At 40.0% G+C, this 22,093-nt stretch overlaps 2 protein-coding genes across 5 annotated transcripts in view; one reads left to right on the top strand and one right to left on the bottom strand.

Moving 5' to 3' along the window:
* SERPINI1 (serpin family I member 1) overlaps window positions 1-9,659 on the bottom strand; it is a 104,653-nt gene extending 94,994 nt beyond the window's left edge. The window contains exon 1 of one of the 3 annotated variants that reach the window (XM_007502253.3): window positions 8,604-9,659. The gene's annotated coding sequence lies outside the window, so the exon portion shown is untranslated. The remainder of the gene's footprint in view (window positions 1-8,603) is intronic. The other 2 variants (XM_056807348.1, XM_056807349.1) reach the window with 2 other exon arrangements.
* Window positions 9,660-9,751: 92 nt separating this feature from the next.
* The window catches only part of PDCD10 (programmed cell death 10), a 57,544-nt gene continuing 45,202 nt past the window's right edge, over window positions 9,752-22,093 (top strand). Inside the window, exons 1-2 of one of the 2 annotated variants that reach the window (XM_056807350.1) lie at window positions 9,805-10,002; window positions 11,220-11,349. The gene's annotated coding sequence lies outside the window, so the exon portion shown is untranslated. Of the gene's footprint in view, window positions 10,003-11,219; window positions 11,350-22,093 lie in introns of both variants that reach the window. The other variant, XM_007502254.2, reaches the window with a different exon arrangement.

Below are 22,093 nucleotides of genomic sequence, written 5' to 3'. Positions count from 1 at the left end.
TTGTAAGTGGGGAAGAGGGAAGATAGGAAAGGGGGAAGTTCCTCAAGAAAAATAAGGGTCTAATTCTTTAAGGTTATAGCATTGAGTCAGGAAGAATGCAGGCCAGGGAGCTGACTCATAAAAAATAAATAAATTAAATAAATAAATAAAACAAAGAAGATTAGGTAGCACTGGATTTGCGAAGGGGATCCCCTAAGGTCTAGGACACACATAAAAAGTGAATAGATATCTCTTAGCAAGTAGAAGAATCAGTTTCACTGCTTCTATTCACAGATTTTAAAAAAATCAAAAGATAATATCAACAACTTGACCATTTCATGTAAATATACGAAAAAATCAAGGTCATTTTTGAAATTACTTTTAAACAAGTTTCTGTCAGATTAAGTGCATTGATTTCATTAATAAACCATTTAATTTTTATTCTATTTTATCCCATAAGAATGTAAGCGCTTTGAAGGCAGGTTGTTTCTTTTTCTTTTTTTATATCTCCAGCATTTATCACCAAGTATTGCATGTAGTAGGTGCTTAATAAATGCTGTTGAGATGTGTGGATATACAGGGCTACATTTGGAGCTAAAAATAAAAGTCGAGACAAGGACAAAAAGGCATCTTTCAGAAAGATTCAAGCAATATTTTGGCAAGCAACATAAGCTCAGCATCATTTACCACTGATTGGCCATCAAAACCCAACTAAAATGGATCTTTACAACATTTGTAAGCAAATTTGTCCTTGGCAGCAGGAACTGCAGGCTATTATCTTCAAAGCAAACAAAAGAAATGGGTAAGATATTTATTTTAATATTATTAGGTGCTATTTCTTTAGATTCATCACAGTACAAAAGAATCCGATTCTTTTGCATTAATTACAATTTGAAAGACATCACTTTTAGCAGCAATGATAAATAGGAGCAGTATCTAATTATTAATTCTCAAACAAAAATCATTTAGGTTTGTTTTCTAGAAGATCAAATAGAGGGGAAAATGCAACATTCCACATTTGTTTAAATACTTAGCAGCCTGTTGTTCATTTTGTGGTATGAAATTCATTCTCTCTGCAAGGTTGGAACAACCTATGATTAATGGATATTTAAAAGAGAACAATATTTTAATGTCTTCTAGCATCCATTATTAATCATACTTTTTGATAGGATACTCAAATGGATTTGTGATCTCATCAATTGGGGTACATTTTTTCCAACAAAGGATTCAATCAATCAGGAAGCTTTTATTAAGTGCCAACTAGTGCCAGGCAATTGTCTAGGCAATGAGGATACAAAAGAAAAAATGAAATTGCCCATGCCCTCAAAGAGCTTCCATCCACATTATTCATGCCTGGATATCTGGTGCAGTTATTATTCCTGTCCTCCCAGAAGTTCACTGAAGGAGGCCTATCCAACATAATTGGTGCTTTTTTCCTTGATTTCCCCAGTTTTCAAGGAATACTATGGAGCATGGCAGCTACCATTCTTCATTCTCAATACACAAGCCTTTCTTTTTTTCTCTTCTTTCGTTCTCCTCCTCTTCCTCTTCCTCTTCTTCCTCTTCTTCTTCTCCTTCTCTCTCTCTCTTATTGTGTGTCTTTCTCTCTGTCTCTCTCTCCTTTACACACACACTCTCTCTCTCCTTGCTCTAATGCTATTTTGGCTTATTTTTTTTCTTTCTCTGTCTCTTCTTCTTTTTTTTTTTTGCATTCTTTGCACACTTTTACCCTGAAGAGATTCCTTATTTATAATGTACTACATGGCCTCATGCCCTCTTTTTCATTGTCCTTTAAGTGATATCCAATTTCACTTCTTTGGAGATTGTAGTATATCATGATTTGAAATGATACAACCACCAAACACGATGAAGTACTCCTTAAACCATCAAAAAAGTATCTTTTCCAAGAAAAATGATTCCATAGTAAAATGAAAAGAAGCTATTAGTCACCCAAAATGGGTAAGAACAAACCTTCTTGGCTGAACCACTGCCCATTCCTGCCTCCAGGGTGGCTCAACTCATAGATTCAATCTTCTAAACTTGCACCCTGTCCCTTCCCCATGTAGACTCACAGAGGATCTTATCAGCACCATTACAAGTGTCTTCCTCTTCATCAAACTCTAGTTCAGCAGGTGCCTGTTGGTCTTGGGGATCCAAGCTATCCTCTTCTCTCCCAGAGCAGTGATCATCTAATGAAAGACCTGCTGCCAGAGAGAGATCTAGAGTATTCATGCCTTCCCTGAACCTTATCCAAAAGACTCCTCACAGGATTATGGGTGGGGGCACAGGGAGGGAAAAGAAGAAATCTCCCCTCCCACCTTGATTGAATGAGAGGACATCTTCCTTTTGCCATGCTTCCCTCTTCTTAGAAAAGCATGCTAATTTGCATAAATAATGTTAAATTATTAATTAAATTGATATTAAATTAAATTTTTATTCATATGAAAGCATATGCTTGGTACAGTAGAGTATTGGGCTTGATGGGAGTTCGGAAGGTCTGAATTCAAATCTCACTTCTGTCAGTTACTTTTTATAGAACATGGATTTAGCCCTTATGCCTGAAGCAACTTCAAGCAAGAGTTATTAACTAAGTCACTAATGGGCTGTGATTTGCACTGGTGGGGGAGACTTCTTACACTTGGAAATCACCACCAGGACAAATTTATGTCTTCTAGATGTTTTCATGGGTATTAACCAGTAAAATGTGGCGGGTAAAACTGCCCTGGTGAGTTTCTCCAAAGATTGTATTATGTTCTAAGATTCTCATCCCCAAATGACTTTTCTACCATTTTGTTTGTGGCTCAGTCATTTCATTTGGCTCTTTGTGACCCCACTGGGGGTTTTCTTGGCAAAAATACTGTAAAGGTTTCTCATTCCTTTCTCCATAAATGAAAAAACTGAGGCAAACAGAGTTAAAGTGACTTGTCCAGGGTCACACAACTCATAAGTGTCTGAGCCCAGATCTGACCTCAGGAAGATGAGTATTCCTGACTTCAAGCCTGGCTCTCGAGCCACTGGGCCACTTTGCTTTGCCATTGACTTCTCAAGCTCATTTTATAAATCAGGAAACTCAGGCAAATGGGCTTAATTGACTTGCCCAGGGTCACAGAGCTAGTAAGTAAGGCTAGATTTGAACTCAGATCTTCTTGACTCCACACCTAGCACTCTATCCACTGTACCACCCTAGCTGCCCCAAACAATTACTTGTTGTTAACAGGTTCCCGAGTCCAAAACTCTTATCTATCCACCGAACCCCCTCATTGTCTCTTTTCTGCCCCCCAAAGCTACCAACCTTTTAACTATAAGAGCCAGATTTTCACATTACTTATTGGCTAATCTCAAAAAGACTGTACTCTGTCCATTCACAAAACACTTCTCCACAGACTTGTTGATAAGACTTTTTCACTGTCAGACTAACAAGATAGTCCTGTGAGTTACTGCCCTTGTTTATCAAAGGGACCCAATGACTTAGCCAACTCAACAGCACTGACTGGGCTTACAACTGGAATTGCATCTTCTTAGTAAAAAGATAAATATTAAATTTTCTTGTTAATGGTCTGATCCAATTCAGTTGAGTTCTGAGTGCCTGGCTCTTTCTCACATACTCGAAAGGGAACTGATTACTGCAAAACGATCAACATAAGAATTCTGAAAATTTAAGGTTTTAAAAAGGAGAACCTTAATGCCATTACTGGGCCTGTATCCTAAAGAGATAATAAAGAAGGAGGAAGGTCCTACATGTACAGAAACATTTCTAGCAGCTCTTTTTGTAGTGGCAAAGAGTTGGAAAATTAAAGGGATGTCCATCGATTGGGGAATAGCTAAACAAATTGTGGCACACGTTGGTGATGGAATACTATTGTGCTATACTAAATGAAGAGCAAGACGATTTCAGAAAAAGCTGAAAAGATCTGAATGAACTGATGCAGACCAAAATAAGCTTAACCAGGGGAACATTGTACACATAAACAGCAATATTGGATGATGATCAACTGTGAAAACCTGGCTACTCTCAGAAATGCAATGATCTGGGACAATCCTGAAAGAATGATGATGGGGAATATTATTCCACCTCCAGAGAAAGAACTGTTGGAGTTGGCTTTCACATCAGTGTATCTTTGGTTTTATTCTGGGGTTTTGGTTATGTATGACTTTGCTCTTACATGTTGTAAGACCAATTGGAAGTGCATTTTGAATGACAAGAAAAAATTGAAAAGAGAACTTGACTCTCAGAAAGATCCTGAAAAAGGAATTTTATCTATGAATCATTTTTCTGCTCATTCTTTTTTCCTGCCTGATAAAAATTCAAACTTTGCTTCATCTTCTCAGCTGTGCTTTTCATTTCACCAGATTTTTTTTTTTACCAATATCCCCAGGCCTCCATCTTAGCTATCTTTATCCTTTTCCAAGGCCCATGGACATAGTGCTACATAAAGAAAGGAGAATAAAAGCTCAGGTTTGAAGGAGTATGAAATGGGTAGAGGCTCTTCCACCAATTTTCAAAATCTTTCTGAATTCTATGCTTTAGAGCAGGGTGGCCATCAGTGGGCATCAAACTGCTGAAAGTCAGCAGCATTGTACAGTGGAAGGAATACTTGGAATGAGAGGATATGCCTTTGAATTCTGACCGCCACTTAATGAGTTGTGTAATATTGGGGAAACTGTTTCACCTATCTTGGACTCAGTTTCCTCATCTGAAAAATGAATTGTGGACTAGATGGTTTCTAAGACCCCTTCCAACTCCCTATTTATAATCTATTTATAAACTTATAGAATTCATCTCTGAATTTATAAAATCTCATTAACTGTGCACTCCTGGGAAAGTCACTTACTGCCTATCCCTCACTACAGAGATTAAAAAAAAAAAACACCACCTCCTCATCAATTTCATTTTCGTAAATATTCATTGGACTAGTTTGGATTAATGTCTCAACTTGTCTTCCTATCATCTCTTCTTTAATTATTTTTTTTAAATATTCAAACCATCACCACATAGCTTGATTTTCCCCAGTATCTCTCTTAGCCTGAGCAATCTTATTTGATAAAAGATTCTGTCTTAATATATACCTCTTTCCTTATATTTGAATAACCAGCACCTAGCCTGACACATACATAGTAGATACATAATTATTTATTTATTGATTGGTTGGACAGTATTTAACTTGGGAACATTGGACAAAAGCAGAGAATTCTGTGACCCAGGTACATTTATATATCCTCTATCCACCTTTAAGTGGAAAGCTTCCAACAAGTCACTTCTAATTCCCACTGTGAGATTTCCCAATCAAGTTAGATATTAAGCCAACCGAGTGACCCTGTGAATCAATAACTCTCATCATTGTACATCTTATCCAGAGCACCCATTCGGGCAGAAAATGTAATTTTTAAAGTTTCCTTCTTTCTTTCTTTTTTTTTTGGGGGGGGGGTTCTTCTCTATTCCATCAAGGCTCAGATAACAGCAAGTTCTACTGTCTGAATGAGTACAAACCTAACCTTTTCTCTCCTGCTTCCACAACCCAAGCCTAGGCAAAAGCTAATGATTTCATGTCAGCAATCTTCTCCTGAAAATGTCATTTTTGGAAGTGCTTCCCCCAGGGAAGCCATCTTCTAGAATATGGCGATTAGAAATAAAGGACACAAAAATCATTTGTGAGTTACATTAATGATAAATAAAAATAAATGTGTCAGGACTGCTTTCCATCTTGTGAGAAGTAGACACTTTCTGGAGGCCCTTCTTATTGTAGCTACCATGGGGAGGGGGAAGGAAAGGGGAGAGGAAATAAGCTCTTACTTATTTTTATTCTTGCTCTTTTGTATTTAATGGATCGGACAATTCTCCTGTTGGAATGATAAATCCATGCTATGTATTTATTTTTGTTCATTAAGATGGATATTCAGAATTTCAAATGGAAAAAATGAAAAAAAATAGGAACTAACCATATTCTCTAGATACAGAAATGGCAACTCATAAAAGGCAATTTCTAAAAAGCTATTTGGCAAATATTTATTTTCATTTCTCCACCACTCTCAGATAAATTCATTCTAGGCCACTTAAATCAAGAAAAAATGGGTTTGATCTTACCCTGGGCAGTGATTTGCATGAAATTATAATCACAGATTCCCCATGCCCCAATTATTTACCATCCATAATCAATCATGTATTTGGAGTCTTTTGATGATCAGAAACTTAATTTGAACATTCACTTAATATAAGCCAGAAGGTCAAGGGAATATCTGAATGTAGTATCTTGGCAATCAGATTTCTTGCTCTTGCCATGCTTCACACAGTGAAGATGTTTCCTAAGCTTCAACAGAAACACCATCAACATCCTGACATTCCATATTTCATTTATTCCTGTGTGAAATTCTGTCTGTGTTAGCCCAGGGAGGCAGACCGAAGGATAAAAAAATGTTCCTGAATCACAAAATTCTGTGCTTTTGTCCAATATCTCCAAATCAAATACTTTGAACTAATCAGTCAACAAGTAATTATGCATCTATCATGTGCCAGGCTTTGGGCTAGGTGCTGAAGATTCAAGTGCAAAGAAAGAGGCATGTAGTAAGAAAGAATCTTTTATCAAGTAAGGCTTCCCAGACTATTTCAGCTATTAGGACAGAGGGATTGGGGGGAGGGGGAGAGGGACTACCAGCAGGATGAAGCAAAAGAACAGGGTCAAATCTACACACAGAAACTATGATAACTCAGAAAGTATGGCTCCACATACCAAAAAATAGACTTAAGCATGGAAATCCAGAGAAAATTTGAAGTTTTGATGAGGTGACTCCCAAATATATCCAATTAGAAGGAATTTACTGGTTAGAACACTTTTCATATTGCTCTAGAGAGATCTCCCCACAAATAACCCGTTTTTAAGCAACATTCCACCCTTGTTCCAACTTTGCCTCCCTTTCTCTGTAACTAAAAAGTATTTTCCCAGGGAGGCAGTCACACTCAGAATGTGGACGGAATGCCTCCTCTGGTGCAGTCAGGGTACATTCTGACCAAGTATAGCAGCAGGATGGGTCAACTGAGACTGTCTCTTCTTCAATGGCTGGGAGAAAATAAAAACCTGGTCACGTCCATGGGCACTTACCTGATTGCCTCAGGGACAATCTAAACACAGTTTTTTCTACCCTTTTCTTTTCTTTTTCTTTATTTATTTGGTGTTGTATATAAATAAGAGTTTCTTGTGTATACTTGAATCTTTTGGGTTGCCACTCATTACCAATGAACTTCACATGATTAAGGGAATGCCTTTGAGATCATCTTAATATTATTATAACTTGGCTTTTTTAAAAATATAAGTAAAATAAAAGAGGAGAGCCTAAGGAAGCCAGACAGCAGGAAACCAATAAAGCAAGAGAATGGAAAATAAAATTGTAGCAAATGATCACTAAAGATTATATTTCAACACGAGACAATTACCATTGCTATCCTACTCTGAGAAGCATCTGTGTAGCATGCAATCATGATAAACAATGCTGTAATATACTATTCTGATAAAAAGATGCATAATATATGAATTCCTTTGCTTACAACACACACACACACACACACACACACACACACACACACACACACACACACACACACAGGCAAATGGCCTTTGGTACTTCGTTGAAAAGACTAGGCTGTTATCTTACTGTAACAAAAACTCACCTAGGTCTGTGGTACCTTTCATCTCTATCTGGTATGAAAACAGCATCTTAAATTATTCAACTGCATTCAAAGTGAAGTCAGAACAACATTGCTTAAAAGTTTTAACATGGTGAATAGCTACTGACTTCCTTGACTATATGGCTTCTAAGTGTGTCCCACTGGTCCTTAACATCACATTAATCCCTAAACAAACCACAAAATTTGGTATTCCTGTTTTTACATTTATGCAATTTTGAAATGTACAAACATTCACTTGACCCATCCAGTATTCACAGAGAGCAGAGGTGTACCTAGGAATGGCAAAAAATGGAGAAGCCTGATAACATATGGGAAGATATCAAAAAAGGTTTTTACTCCCACTTAAGAACCAGGCAATAGGAAACCAATCCTCCTTCATCCTAAACAGCTTTTTGATATGGTATTTGCTGACCAATGTTATTCCCTTGGTATTCTCCATCATCCATCGTTTGGATTATTTATGCAAGCCTTCCTTTCCTTAATGTTTCTGAAGGAAATCATAGACCTACTTCTCTGGCAGAAAAGGGAAATACACGGATACTGATGAACCAAGGGAAGGGAGAGAGGACCTTGATCTGAATTTAAAACTTGTTTTCATAATAAAGGAGTTCTTATATAATCTAAATCTAAAGACAAAACGCCAGTATCCCAATTCAGATTCAATCTACCTAATTCGAAATTAGTCTATTTCAGGCACTCTTGGGGGAGGGGGGCGTTCTGGGGGGATTCCTCAGATATACAAATAATGCTCTTTCTTATGGTGGTTAGAGTGAATCACATCCCCAACTCCCTTTTCTTAAGTATAAAATTTATTTTTCATTGAAAGAGTTTGTAACATACGTAGGAAAAAAAAATACTTTAAAATCTGCTACAAATACTACCTGGAGGAATTTTCCTCAGTCAGCTTGGATTGTGAATGCTCTTCAAAGGAGTGCAGTAGGCTTACCTTGACACACTCCTAATGCCTCCAGAAGAGATGCTGCTGGTCCGTCTCTAGTGAAGCACACACAGCCTTACTCCCTCCAGTTCCAGCTCCTGCTCTGGCTATAGCCAGCGCTGTTACTGTTTCACCAAAGCCTTCTCTTCTTAGGGCTGCGGAAACTCCGCCTCCTCGGGGTGGCAAATTTAGCTGCCACCGCTGCTGCTGCAGCTCCTCCTCCTCTCCACACCCCTCCTCCTCCAGGGGCTACCCTGGTTACTCCAGCTGCAGATGCTGCTGCTGCTGCTGCTGTAGCTCGTCCCCCTTCAGCCTCCCTCTCACCTTTCCGGACTGGATGCTTTGGCTTCGGATGCCTCTCCCTCCCTTGCTGCTCCCCTTCCCTTACTCCTCTCCCTCTTCCTTCTACTGGGGCTCCGCTGGTTACTCCAGCTGCGGATGCTGAAGCTGTAGTTCGTCCCTCTCCTGCCTCCCTCTCACCTTTCCGGGCAGGATGTTTTGGCTTCTGATGCTGCCCTCCTCCCTTACTGCTCCCCACCCCAACTTTCCCTGCGTCTCCCACCTCCTGTTTCTATTGTTTCACCGTACCCCCTCCGCCCTGCAGTTACTCCCACACCTGCAGCCCTAGCCTTCCTCTTATAAATTGAGGAGGGAAGAAGTAGATGCTGCTGCCTCCTGCCACCCAGTCCTGTGCCTCCACCTCTCCTTGCTGAGATGCCCCTGCCCCTCCCGGGAAAGATGCTGGAGTTGGGCAATAATGACAGCTGCTGTTCGCGCCTGAGCACCCGCGGCAGCTCTTCCAGCTGGGTCTTGTCTCCCAGAGCGTCCGTGCCCTCCACCTCCACCCCACGCCAGCCCTAGAGCTCCCTCCTAGCACGCGCCTCCTGCAGAGCTCCAAGCCACCCCAGGTTCTACCCTAGGCGTGCGCCAGCTTCCTCCTCCCCCTCCCCCGCCCTATTCAAAGCCCTAGTCTACTACGCTCCCGGATTGGACCAGGTGAGTCGAGACTCCTCCTTTTCTCTCCGAGCCCCTGCCCTCCTCTCTTCCTCTCAACCCCGCCCAGGCGAGCTGAGGAGTCCTTGATGATTTGTCAGCGTTGTCCCCACCCATCTCGTGGAGCCGTGAGCAGTGCCTGCTGGGTGATGTAGTCCTGATAAACTATGAGGCTGTGGGCAGGGTAAATGGCTAGGACTACGAGCCCCCATCGGCCCGTGCGCGGCTCCGGCTGGGCAGGATTCCGGACAACGCCTGGTTCCTCTCGGCTCCTTCCGGCGTTGCCGGAGTGAATTGATCCGGGAGTTGAAGAGGCTCTGGAGGTGGGAAGTGGAGTCAGTCCCGAAGCCGCTGCCACCTCTAAGGGAAGGGCTGCCCTGCCGGCCTTGGCCTCGAGGCGTCCCGGCAGGCGAGGGTAGGTGCGCCCGGGCCCGGCGGGCGTCGGGAGGTGACTCGACGCGAGCGGCCTCCAGTGGGCTCGTCGAGGCCGCCCGGGCGCGGGCCTCCCTCCCGGCCTCCAGCCTCCGGCCTCCTCTCGGGGCCGGCGTCCAGGAAGTGGAGGCGGGGGCTAGGGGCGGGCAGGCCTCGGCCGGGAGGGAGCGGATGTGCCCCGGGCGGGGTCAGCTCCAGGTGCGGGAGAAGGAGCGCAGCACAGCGGTGGGGTGACCCGGCTGTGCCCTTCGGGGCGGGGGAGGTAGGGCAGAGCAGGGTCCCGCGGCCCAAGGTCGAGGGTCTTTGGGGTACTCCGTGGGCGGAGGCCTGGAGTCTGCGGGGGGGGGGGGGTGAGGGGAGGAACCGTTGTGCCTCCCTCGCCCCTGTCAGGCTGTCCATCAACTGCCCAAACACCACCTGCATACCTGGGTCCGAATTTGTCCAGTTTGGCGTTAAACTGGTGGGCAAGGCGCTTAGCGTGGTTCCTGCACACAGCAGGCGCCTAATACGTGCTTATTCCCTTCTCCCATCTATCTATTAATTTATCTCTTGGAGGAAGGGCTGCTTCCCTTTGCTCCAGGAGAGGAGGATTTATTTTATGGGACCGCTGTGCCTTCCCTACTTTATGCAGCTGGAAATTCAGACAGGATTTCCCCCAACTTGGCAGTTTAGGACAACCTCCCCATCCCTCAGGAGGCTTTTTTTGAGCTGAGGGCAGTGGTCCTCATCCAGGGCACCTGGCCCATTCCTTTCCTCTTGGCTGAAGAGAAGCCACCCTTAGACAGTGATTCTTGCATTAGTGTAGAACTTCTCCCTATAAGTTTGTGCCTTACCAAGCAGGAGCTTGTGAGACCCTGTCATAGCCAGGGTATCTCACCCTTTAAGCAGTTTCTGTTACATTCAAGTTGAAGTGGGAAGATACTTTTTTGACTTCTTTTCTTCACGTGGACTTTTGGCCTCCTGATGTGTAACTTCCTTTAGGAATTATTCTTTCACTGCTGTGAAATGAAAGGCATACAGATCAGATGAACCTCTGACAACCATCCATCTGTTCAAATATTTTAACTTTAAAGGTACCTCTGAATGGCTGTCATCTTCTGGAAAAATTCCTTCTCATTCCTCCTGCACAAAAAAAAAAGCAAAATTCATGGAAAGGGAAGAGGGTCTGACTCAATTTATATATTTTTATCTTTCCATTAGAGTTAAGTAAGGTGATGGAAAGAGCACTGAATTGAGTTACGAAGACCTGGTTTATAATCTTAACTCTACTACTTATCACTGGCATGACCTTGAGCAAGTTTCTTAAGCCTCTGGGGCTCCACTTTGTAAAGTAAGTGAGTTGCACTAGATTACCCGAGTTTCTCTCTGAATCCAGTGATCCTGGCTTTGGTAACAGGTGACAAGTTGTGTTTTCCTAATAAAGGAAAGTCATTTCAAGACATACTAGGCCCTTAATATGCTGCTTCTTCATGTTTTTTTCCATGGGTCTCCCTTAAAAATTGTTATCTTCATACACAAGTACAGTACTTTGAAGTTGATACTTCTAGAACATTTTGCTCAGACAGTGAGATTTCAGGGGGACTTGAAAACAAGTTTAGTGTGATCAGTATAGGAATGTTACATATCTGAAAGGAGTTACTTCAGTGATCTGCATTGACTTCTTGCTACCTTCAGAATACTTCTAAAATTTAGCTCTAGAAAAGATTGCTATGTATTTCTATATCCCATATGATGGCCTGCAGATCACATGAACTACCTTTTAATTTTTTTTTTTAAGGATTTTACATTCCTGAGAAGACTTCACAATAAAAAAAACAAAGGAAATCTGTTGTTAGTTTTAGGCTGAAAACAATGTAAAAAGACATGAGTTGCATACCATGACACCATGTAGTTATCTATATTAATTCTAGATCTTTTAGCTATCATGATAGTCTTTTAACAGAAATTCATTAATTATTAAAGCATTACAAGTTTTCTGCAGGATAAATTTTTCTTTAAGAAAACATCTAGTTATAATTACCATGTAATTGTAGTTCATCTCTACATAATTTGTTTTAAAGAAACTTGCTCTTTTTATAAATAACAAAGGACTAAGACTGTGTATATATGTGTTCCATGCTAGTTATTTTTTAGCTGTACAGGTGGAATTTAGACTAGTAGGGAAATTTGAAGGAGCCAAGATCAGAAAAGGATATTATACAAAATAAGATTCAAAAGAGAAGAGACCTAAAACCAATAGAATGAAGTATAAAAGAGAATACATGTTATAATGTTCCCAAAAGGAAAAAAAAAATTTTAACTATTTGAGAATAACAAGCTATTTTTTATGTTGGAGGAGTCCTTTGAGGTCTAAAACCCTTAGTGAGATGTGATTACTATTTCTTATATCACCCAGACCTTCTGGGGACCTATATCATTATTATTATAATTGTCATTAAAAGTTCATAAAAATTTATTAAGCATTTACTGTGCCAGACTCCATATTAAACACTGGGGATACAAATTAGAAAAAGACAGCCCCTGTCCTGATGGAGCTTACTGTTTAATAGGAAAGACAATAGACTAAAGGAAGTTACAAAAAGAAACAGGGTGCCAGAAATGTAACTAGCGCTCATTCAGAACCAAGCAGAGCAGCTGCTGGGAAATGAAGAGATCATTGGAAATTCTTTGCCCTCTATAAATGGAGGCATTGAGAGAAATTTTTTGCTCAGCTCTCCAATCACAGGTGAGAAGCATTGGGGATGCTGAGGTATTAATTAGCAAAGCTGAAACAATCCCTATATAAGATTTCTGGAAATGGGTAACTAGGTGACTCAATGGAGAAATGGGCTTGGAATCAGGAAGACTTAGGTTCAAAGGTGACCACAGACATTTACCAAAGCTGTGGGACACTGGCCAAGTCACCTAGCCCCAATTTACCTCAGTTTCCACAACTGTTAAATGAGGATAATAAGTACCAATCTCTCAGGATTGTGGTGAGGATCAAATGAGATAATATTTGTAAAGTAGTTAGCAGAGTATCTGGCACACAGTAGGTGTTATATACTGTAAATGGTTATTCCCTTCCCTACCTTTCCCTCCCTACTTATCCTGGGGGAAAGCATGATATTCTAAGAGTCAAAACCAAGCAGAATAACTGATGGGAAAGGAAGATTTTGTATTATTATTCTCTATCAGATATCAGATTTGTTAGTTCCTTGAGGATATATATTTATATATATGAACTTGGAAAGTGGAACCTCTGAGTAAAGAACTCAAATCACCTTCACCTGAAAGTAGACACTAAGGGATAACTTCTTATATGGTATATGATGTTCTTTTTCTAAAGAGAATGTAAATGAACCATTTTCCACCTCTAGTATAGATAATTTGTAATGATCTTGAATTGTCAACTTTGAAGAATTATAGGTTAATATAAAGATGAATTTCTTGACTGACATTTGTCAGAGCACTGGAAATGTGATTATTTTTTTCTGGACTGGAACTTTGACATTATTGGCATAGAAAACTAGTAATGAAAACCTTCTCCAGTGCAGACCAGCCCCTGCTCTGCCACTTAATCTTCTGGGAATTACCTAGAGGACTGAGAGGTTAAGTGTCCAGAGGGATTTGAATAGTCAGCCAGGTCTTTCTGCTTCCAGGTCATCAAAACCAAGATTAATCAATCTCTGACTTTGAAGGATTAAATATTAGATCAAAGCCTATTAATACAAAACTACATCAAACATGGTTTCTGTATAACAAAATATTTCCAAGACCTGTCTTTCAAAACAATGTTACAGTGATGGCAAACCTTTTAGAGATGGAGTGCCAAGCCCTGTCCCCCAGGCCAAATGCCAGGTCTACCCAGAAACCATCTGCTGCCCCCCCCCTCACTCCACCCAGGGGAGGGAGAAAGCCCTCCCATTGGGCTGCTGAACAGAGGGGTGAGTAAAGTGAGGAAAGTCCTCAGTCAGTGTAGAGAGTAGGAAGGGAGTGGCTTGAGTGCTCAGCTCCCCTCCAGCTCTGCTACCTCTGAGCTGCCCACCTTACCCCCTCTGGGTTCCCATTGGACTACCAGGCAGAGGGACAGGGGATGTAGAAAAATGTTCTCAGAGACTGTGGACAAGGGGGAAGGGAGCAGCTCCTCCTGAGTACTCTGCCTTTCTAGTAAAGAACTCTATGGAGGAGGGGAGGGTGTAATGTGCATTTGTTTCCCACAGTGCCATTAGTGCCATTAACACTATAAGTTATTGAATGATCTTTCTGCAATATATTTACCAAGAAAATTACTCAGATTTGGCTGTAAAAGTATAATGCTACTCATGTATTATATGCATTTTTAATAGTAAATTACAAGTATTCAGAATCCCAGATTTTCAGAATTGAAAGACATTTTAGAGGAAATCTAGTGTATTCCACATCTGGATAGGAATCATGGTTACAGCATTCCCAAGGAGTGGATTTGAGACCAGTTAACTAAGTAAGGTTGGATCTTGTTTTGGAATAATTGGGTCCTTTGAAGTATCTATACTCCTAACCAAGTTCCTAAAGAAAAGGTTTATTTATACAGGTGTCTCCAGAGTCTTAGAAGTGACATCTCAGATTTAATAAAAAAGATCTTCATTCAAAGGTAACTGCCATGTGGAGAAAATAAAAGCTTCCTATTGTTAGATGATCTGTGATAAATCATAATGTCATTAAAATTGCAAATCAATAGTAGATTTTTCCCCCTAGCAATGAAATAAGTATAAGGAATATAAAGAAAATAAACAGGATACTTTCATAAGTCAAAGTTAGTCTCGTTTTGGTGAATTAGGTTATAAGACACTCTTTAAAGATATGAAATTTTTCCCGATTAGATTGTCATGGTCTAATAGAAAAATTAAAATTTGTATTTTGACAGTTGGAAATGGCATTTTTGCATTATGCTGAAAAAATAGGGTTGCCCTTTTTTGTCCACACAGAAACCCCCAAAGTTTTTTATAACAATTTTTTTTCTACTTTTAATCCAGCTGGAAATCGAGTATATCTAAATATCATAGTCTTTCTGCTTCAAGGTTTACTTTACCTTTCTGTTTTGCCTAAACCAGTGATTCACCAATTATATATCATGAGTTAATTTATTTTTTCCAAAAACTTTTTAAATATTTAAGTAAACATAACTGGAATGCTGAATAATCATTGGCCCTTATGTGAAAAATTAGATAGATGGATAGACGCTTCTGTGGTTAATTAAAAAAAAATTTCCAAAAGTGTTACTAAGTTCATAGTACCTGTTTCTCATGTATCATTTTCCTAGTCAGCAAAAACTAATTTTATATTTAATATCACATCAAAATTTGGACAGTAAGTAGACCTGTTTTTACTCAGGTTTTAAATTACTGCTCTAATTGAATATATTTCCTCCATGTTTTGGGAGTGTAATTTTAGTTTTCTTTTAGTATTCTCTTTGGATTTTCTGGAATAATTTGTTGTACTTCTTTGCTTTAGTGTGAATATGGAATTTTCATGAATAACCATTATTACCATCATTATTGGAATATTTTGAATGAGAATCATAACTTTTAGTCAATCTCCCTCCCTTCTTTCATGAATAGGCTTTCCAAGTAGAGCTGGTTGCAAGGCAGTTAAAAAAAAAAAGGGAGAGGTAGGGAGGTTGAACAGTGGTTAGAGAGCCATGCCTGGAATCAGGAGTTCAAATTTGACTTCTGACACTTCCTAGCCATGTGACCCTGGGCAAGTCACTTAAGGCCAATTGCCTGGTCCTTATTGTTCTTTTGGCTAGAAACTGAAACAGTATTATTCTAAGGCAGAAGGTAAGGGTTTTATTAAAAAGAAAAAGAAAAGGGAAAAGGAATTTCTCTCATACCTTTAGTTATTGATCCCTGGAACATGTTGCTCACGTTAGCTACCTTATCATCTGACTTCCTAATGGAATTGGAAACTCAAAGATGGGCAGAGCCTGAGGTTGTTACACTATTTCAGTATTCTTTGAATGAAGATATACTCAATAGCATGCCATTAGGATTGGTCACTGCATTTGGTTCTTCTATCCTGCAGGCAGAATTCAATTGAACATACAGTCATTAAGTTCTTCTTATATACAGGTTCTGTTCTAGATAAAACAATTCTCATGTGCCCTTAAGGAATTTATATTGTATGTGTATGTGAATATAAAGTAGATTTAAAGAAGGTAGGGGCCAATATATATATATATATATATATATATATATATATATATATATATATATATATATATATATATATATATATATATATATATATATATATATATATATAAATATATAATGCTAGGAGAATTTTATAGACAAAAGAAAACTTTTAGCTGAAGTAATTAGGTGAAGTTTTACGAGGCAGGTGCCTGGCCAGCGCCTTGAAAAAAGAAGTCTCTTGATAGGCAGAGATGGAGGAGGGACTGAGTATATCTGGGCCTGACTGTATATAGACCCATGAACCAATAAGATAACAGGCCAGTATTTGTAGCCATGTCATCATCCACCTGTATTTGAAATGCTCTGCCTACTCATTTGTCTCTCCTGGTAGAAGTAGTAAAGGAGGAAAAAAATTCCTTGCTGTTTGAGATTTTCAGTAAAGATTTCAAACCCTGGAATGCAGATAACCAATACTGAACCATCTGTGAATGAATGCTGTCTCCTTAGATTGTGCCTCTGAAGAACCTAGAGTTTCTTTACTGCTTCTGGGTTGCTTGTCCCAAGGGCTCTAGGAAAAGGGAAACTTTCCAATTGTGTTGAAGTAATTCAAGCTGGAGGTGAAAACAGTTTACCCAAAGATGATAGTTATTAGAATGTCAGCTTCTTGAGGACTGAGCCTGTCTTGTGCCTTCTTTGTATACTTAGCCCAGCACCAGATGGATGGGAATTCCATATTCCTCCATTATTGACTGACTGTTGTGTGACCTGGAGAATAGCCCTTTGTGGTCTGCATCCAAGGCCTTTCGGAATGCTCTCCTACTGACTTCCTTCAGCTTTCACTTTTCTTAAAAGGCTTTGTCTTTTAATGGCCTCTTTGTACCATATATGGTTCATATATGTACCATATATGGATGTGTGTGTGTGCATCCTTCCCCTCCATTGGCACAGATAATTTTACCCCTGTGGTAAGGGGGGGGGGGAGATCTGGGTAACTCTTCACTGTTCTCTATAAGGAGTCTCCATGTTGGATATGATTCTTTCACACAAATCTATTCTTCAGTTCAGGGTTTATTTTACCAGCTGATTGGGTTTGGGAATTGTCTATCTTTTTTCCCCCTCCCCATTGCAGACTGACACTCCACTACCAGGGTCCCAACACATCCCTCAAGATTGCTTGTGAACACTTCATCTCCCCCCCAGTGAAACTCCTGAGGCCCATCTTCTCTATCCCCCTCAAGCTTTCTTCAACTTCTAGGCCCAGCTAGATCTCCTGCTGTTTCCATGGGAGGTAAAATTTCTCAATACTAGGGAAAGGAATCTCTTACCATTCCATATGTCAACCACAGTTGACATACAAACAAATTTTTGAATTATAATTTGGAAAGTGCCAACACTGACAGCTATATTAGGATTGTTAATCTGTTTGCTATGTGAACTTCTAAGAATTTGGAGCATTTGTGGAGTCAAACCTGAATAAGATTCCTTAACTCCTAGCCTCAGTTTCCTCATCTGTACAATGGGAAAACAATAATAGCACCTACTTCACAGGATTGTTAAAGTAGTTGAGATGATCCAGTATCATTTCTGAATAATATTTTTAATCCATTATGACTCAACTGCACTGTGTTGTTATTGGCCATGTACCTGTCCATTATGTTGTTTTTACTCTTGACATTTAGGGTGGGTGGGACTAATCTCAGAAGTTCTCAAAATCAGCCAGTATGATTATGGATGCTTCCCTACAACCCAGCCCTACAAGCCTTTACTTGGTGCTTGCCTGAAAGCCATATTTGACAAGGAACTTTACATCTTCTGATTCCATTCTATTTAGAGGCAGCTTGAATTCTAGGAAGTATTTTTTTTTCTCCTGGAGCCTACCTAAATCTGTCTCTGTGGCACCTCCATCACTGTTTCTAGAGCTTTCCTCTGGGCTCAGGTGACATGTGAGAGCTCCTCAAGTAACCAAAGACAGCCATCATTCATTTTTCCTGGTGTCATGACTGATCCCTTTTCAACCATCCCATTTCATTTCACCCATTTCAACCATCAACCATGCCATGGTTGCTGCTTCTTTCATCTTGGCCATAGTCTAGTATATCAGTGTCAGTTCTAAATTCTGGGCATGTTGAGCATAACATTCCAGATGGGGTTTGATCAGGGCAAATTACTCACACTATGCCACATCATCCTTTGGAATAAATGTTAGTCTTACATTAATGTAAGTGTTTTTTGTTTTTCTATCATACCAAGCATGGCTAAGGGACTTTGGCATGTGATATATAAAACCAAATGAAAAAAATAATTCTTTCTCCCTAGGATCACATCTTACTAGGATATACAACATGTATGAAAATAAATGTCACACAATTTTAAGAATAAATGACTAATTACACATTCCATTAGGAAAGGTTTTCTATAGCAGGGGGTTGAGCTTCTAAAGGATGTAGCAGTGAGCCTCTTTCTGAAGACTGTCCTATTTTTTCCCTTTGGCATCTCAAAACAACTTGACCATGTCATACAATGAACCAATTTTTCCAAAAGACATAAAAATAATACGTACCATCTTTGGCTTAATGTGTTATTTCTGGGTAACTAGTTAGTGTTAGGAGAGTCCTGTACTTGGTCAGGTTGTCCTAATTATGTAATGAACTACATAATTAACCCATATGGAGGCCTGTTCTTAAATTGTGTGCTGTAAAGGGTTCCAATATATGCCTTTTGGTAGAGTAGATAAAAGTCTTGAGAAGAGGGGGAGGCTGCATCTAATTCAGAATTTGCATTTTAGAAGGGAAAATTACTGGCTTAAACATTTTGTCAAAGAACTGTATGTCTCAGATGAAACTGGTTGGGAAACAATAGCCTCATAATAGAGCACATGGACAGAGTTAGATTAGTGGTACCCAGGGTCCATATACACAGTCTACAAACCCAAGTCTTTGTTGTTGACTCTGGGTATTGTGGGGGATATGTTCCTTGTTTTCTCAGTTGGATGTCTTTTTTGTTTGTTTGAGTACAGTTAATAGTTCACTAAACATTAAATATATGCTATGGACCAGACACTACAAAATTCTGGGAATAAAAATAAAAAGAAAGACTATCTCTTTCCCTAAGGACTTTCAGTCTAAAGGGGGTAAAAATAGAAGAGAGTAAGGAGACCACCACAGGGCATGATGTTCCATGGAGTAGAAAATAGACATAGCTCCCGATAGAAGAATGCATAGTTACCTGGAAGGTTCTGAAAGTTATAAGCCTGTCTAAAGGATGGCTAGGGGAAGAATTTCTTACACCAGCCTCCTGGGGGGAGGGGCAACTGAGGGTGTTGGAAGTGCTGAGTCAGGCAGCACAGTAATGAAGGAGATCTTTAGTGGTCACCTCCTGGAGGAGGGCATAGTGTGCCCCAGGATAGAAACTAAGCAGCATTGTTGATGGAAAATTAGTTACCTGGTACTGTTTGAACTCTATTTACAGTACATTGTCTTTTAAGTAGGCATGAGTAGATTTCAAGCTCAATCTGTCCATCATTTGTACGACTGTTTCTTTTTCTTTTTTTTTAAAGGAGTTGAATATAGCTGATATAAGTGAGTGGAAGACTATATTTACTATAGATCTAGACTTCAGGTATAATGAACACAAAGAAACTAAGCCTCATTCAAAACACTTTCACATTGGATATTTAGGACAATGGTCTTTGATGTATCTTGGTGTGTATAGGAATACCCTATCTTTAAGAATTCCCTGTTGACTCAATCTGCAGACCTCCCAATGATGTGACATGTTCTTGAAAATGTTGCTAGGGGAGTCATACTTTAATAGGATCTAAGGAGCTGCTTCAGGCTGCTAAGCTGGGAGGAAAAAGATGTCCTCATGATTCTCTGAACTTGTTATTTGTGCTTGACTCCCTTGGAATCCTCAAGAGTTCTCAAAGAAATGGGGGAAATTTCCTCTGGGATACATTTGAAAACATAACTCAATTTTTTTTTTAAATGAGTCCAGTCTGGATAACCCACTGAACTAACTTGTGTGAGCAAGAATAAGTTTATAAGAATTAGAGCTGGAAGAGACCACCTTGAAAGTTCCCTTGTCCATTTTCTATGTAAGGAAACCAAGGCCCAGAAAGATCAAATTCCTCTGCTCAGAAGCATTCTTGGGTCAGATATCAGGACTGAGATGGAAAGCCCACTTGAATTCAGTGTTCCTTCTACTACCCATGTTGACTCTTAACATGTAGTTAGGATCCAGCATGGTATAGTGAAAGTAGCCCTGTGTTTGGTGTCAGGAACCCCAGGGTTCCTGTCTCACTATTGTCATTTGTTACCTGTGTAAATTACCATGAGCAAATCCATATAGCCTCACCAAGAAACCCCTCTGGGACAATCTCAAAGTATTATTGTGAGGGTCAGATGAGATAATGTCTATAAATTGCCACATAAATGTCAATTACTTGTCTATCTACCTTTAACAAAAAAAACAGAAGATGAAATCTTAGTATGGCTTATAGGTAAGAACACTGGATTGAAACTCATTCTGTTGTCACTGGAAGGAAGCTTTAAATTCACCTATCCTATCTCCTAGGCTTTACAAATGACAAAATTAAGGACCCCGTAAGCAGCAGAACAAGGATTTGAACACAGGACATAAATGTATTGTTCTTGCCATTACAGCTTTAGATAAGAATACTGAGACCTGGGAAGGTAGAACCAGTCATCCAAGCACTTATTATTTGCCATGCTTTATGACATGCTCTTTGAGGCCCTAGAGATGCAAAGAATTGAATCTCCTGTCCTCAAGGAGTTTTGTTAGGGAGAAACATCATGTATTCATATAAATTTGTAAGATATCAAGTCAGCAAGCATTTATGAAGCATTCACTATTGTGCTCAGCTCTATGCTATAGCCTAGACATACAAATAGAATCAAAAAGACAGATTTTGCCCTTCAAGTCGTTAGGGGAGAAGTAGCAGGTCCACGGTAAAAACTCAGTCAAGGGGAGGAGAAAAAAGTCCAGAAAGTCAGAAGTATGAAAAAGGTGTGAATGTGACTGCCAAAGGCCCTTCTTGAAAGTGAAGTTCCTGTGAGGAAATGACCAGTGAGAGGAAGGGACCTCAGGAGCAGTGGTGTCTCCAAGAAGGCTCTGGGGGTGATGGCATCTTCTAGGAGGAGAAGGGTGCTGGACCACAGTGACGGAGGCAAGATGTACACTTCATTGCTCATGGATAGACTTGGTTTCAAGAACCTACTAGTTGTGTGTGTGTATGTGTGTGTGTATCTTCCGCATCACACAACTAGTAGGGGTGTGTGTGTGTGTGTGTATTGAATAAAATGAGGAAACAAATGGCCTCTAAGGTCCCTTCCAGCTCTGTATTTATGATCCTCAGGAAATAAATAACAAAGAATGTACACTGTCATCAAAGAGAAAGCCCTGACAGCTAGGTGAGAACAGAATAGATTTTATGCAGGAGTCACCATAGATGAACTTTGAAGGAAACTGGGGATTCCAAGAGGCAGAGTGGATGAGGGAGGGCATTACCAGGAATGGGGCCCTCCATCAAGATGGGAAGTAGATGTGTGCCAGGCCAGAAATGAAAGGGGTATGTACTATGGAATAAATCTAATTGGGAGAATGACAATAGGTTGACTCTGAATTTGAATAACTTTGGGTGGGTTGTGAAGGACTTAAATACCAAATAAAGGAGTTTATATTTTTCCCCAAAGGCAAAACAAAGGAAGGCAGGAGGGAACAGGGGAATAAGCATTTTTATAGTCTCTACTACATGCCAGGCAATGGACCAGGTGCTTTACAAATATTTCATTTAATCTTCCCAATAACCTTGAGAGATTGGTATTGTTACTATCACCATTTTATGTGTGGGGAAACTGAAGCAGACAGAGCTTAAGTGACCTGCCCAGGGTCATATAGCTA

This window comes from Monodelphis domestica, chromosome 8, assembly GCF_027887165.1.
Source record: "Monodelphis domestica isolate mMonDom1 chromosome 8, mMonDom1.pri, whole genome shotgun sequence".
NCBI classification, from domain to species: Eukaryota; Metazoa; Chordata; class Mammalia; order Didelphimorphia; family Didelphidae; genus Monodelphis; species Monodelphis domestica.
The sequence above is the reverse complement of the archived record's forward strand: the minus strand, read 5'-3'. Positions and strand labels throughout refer to the sequence as shown.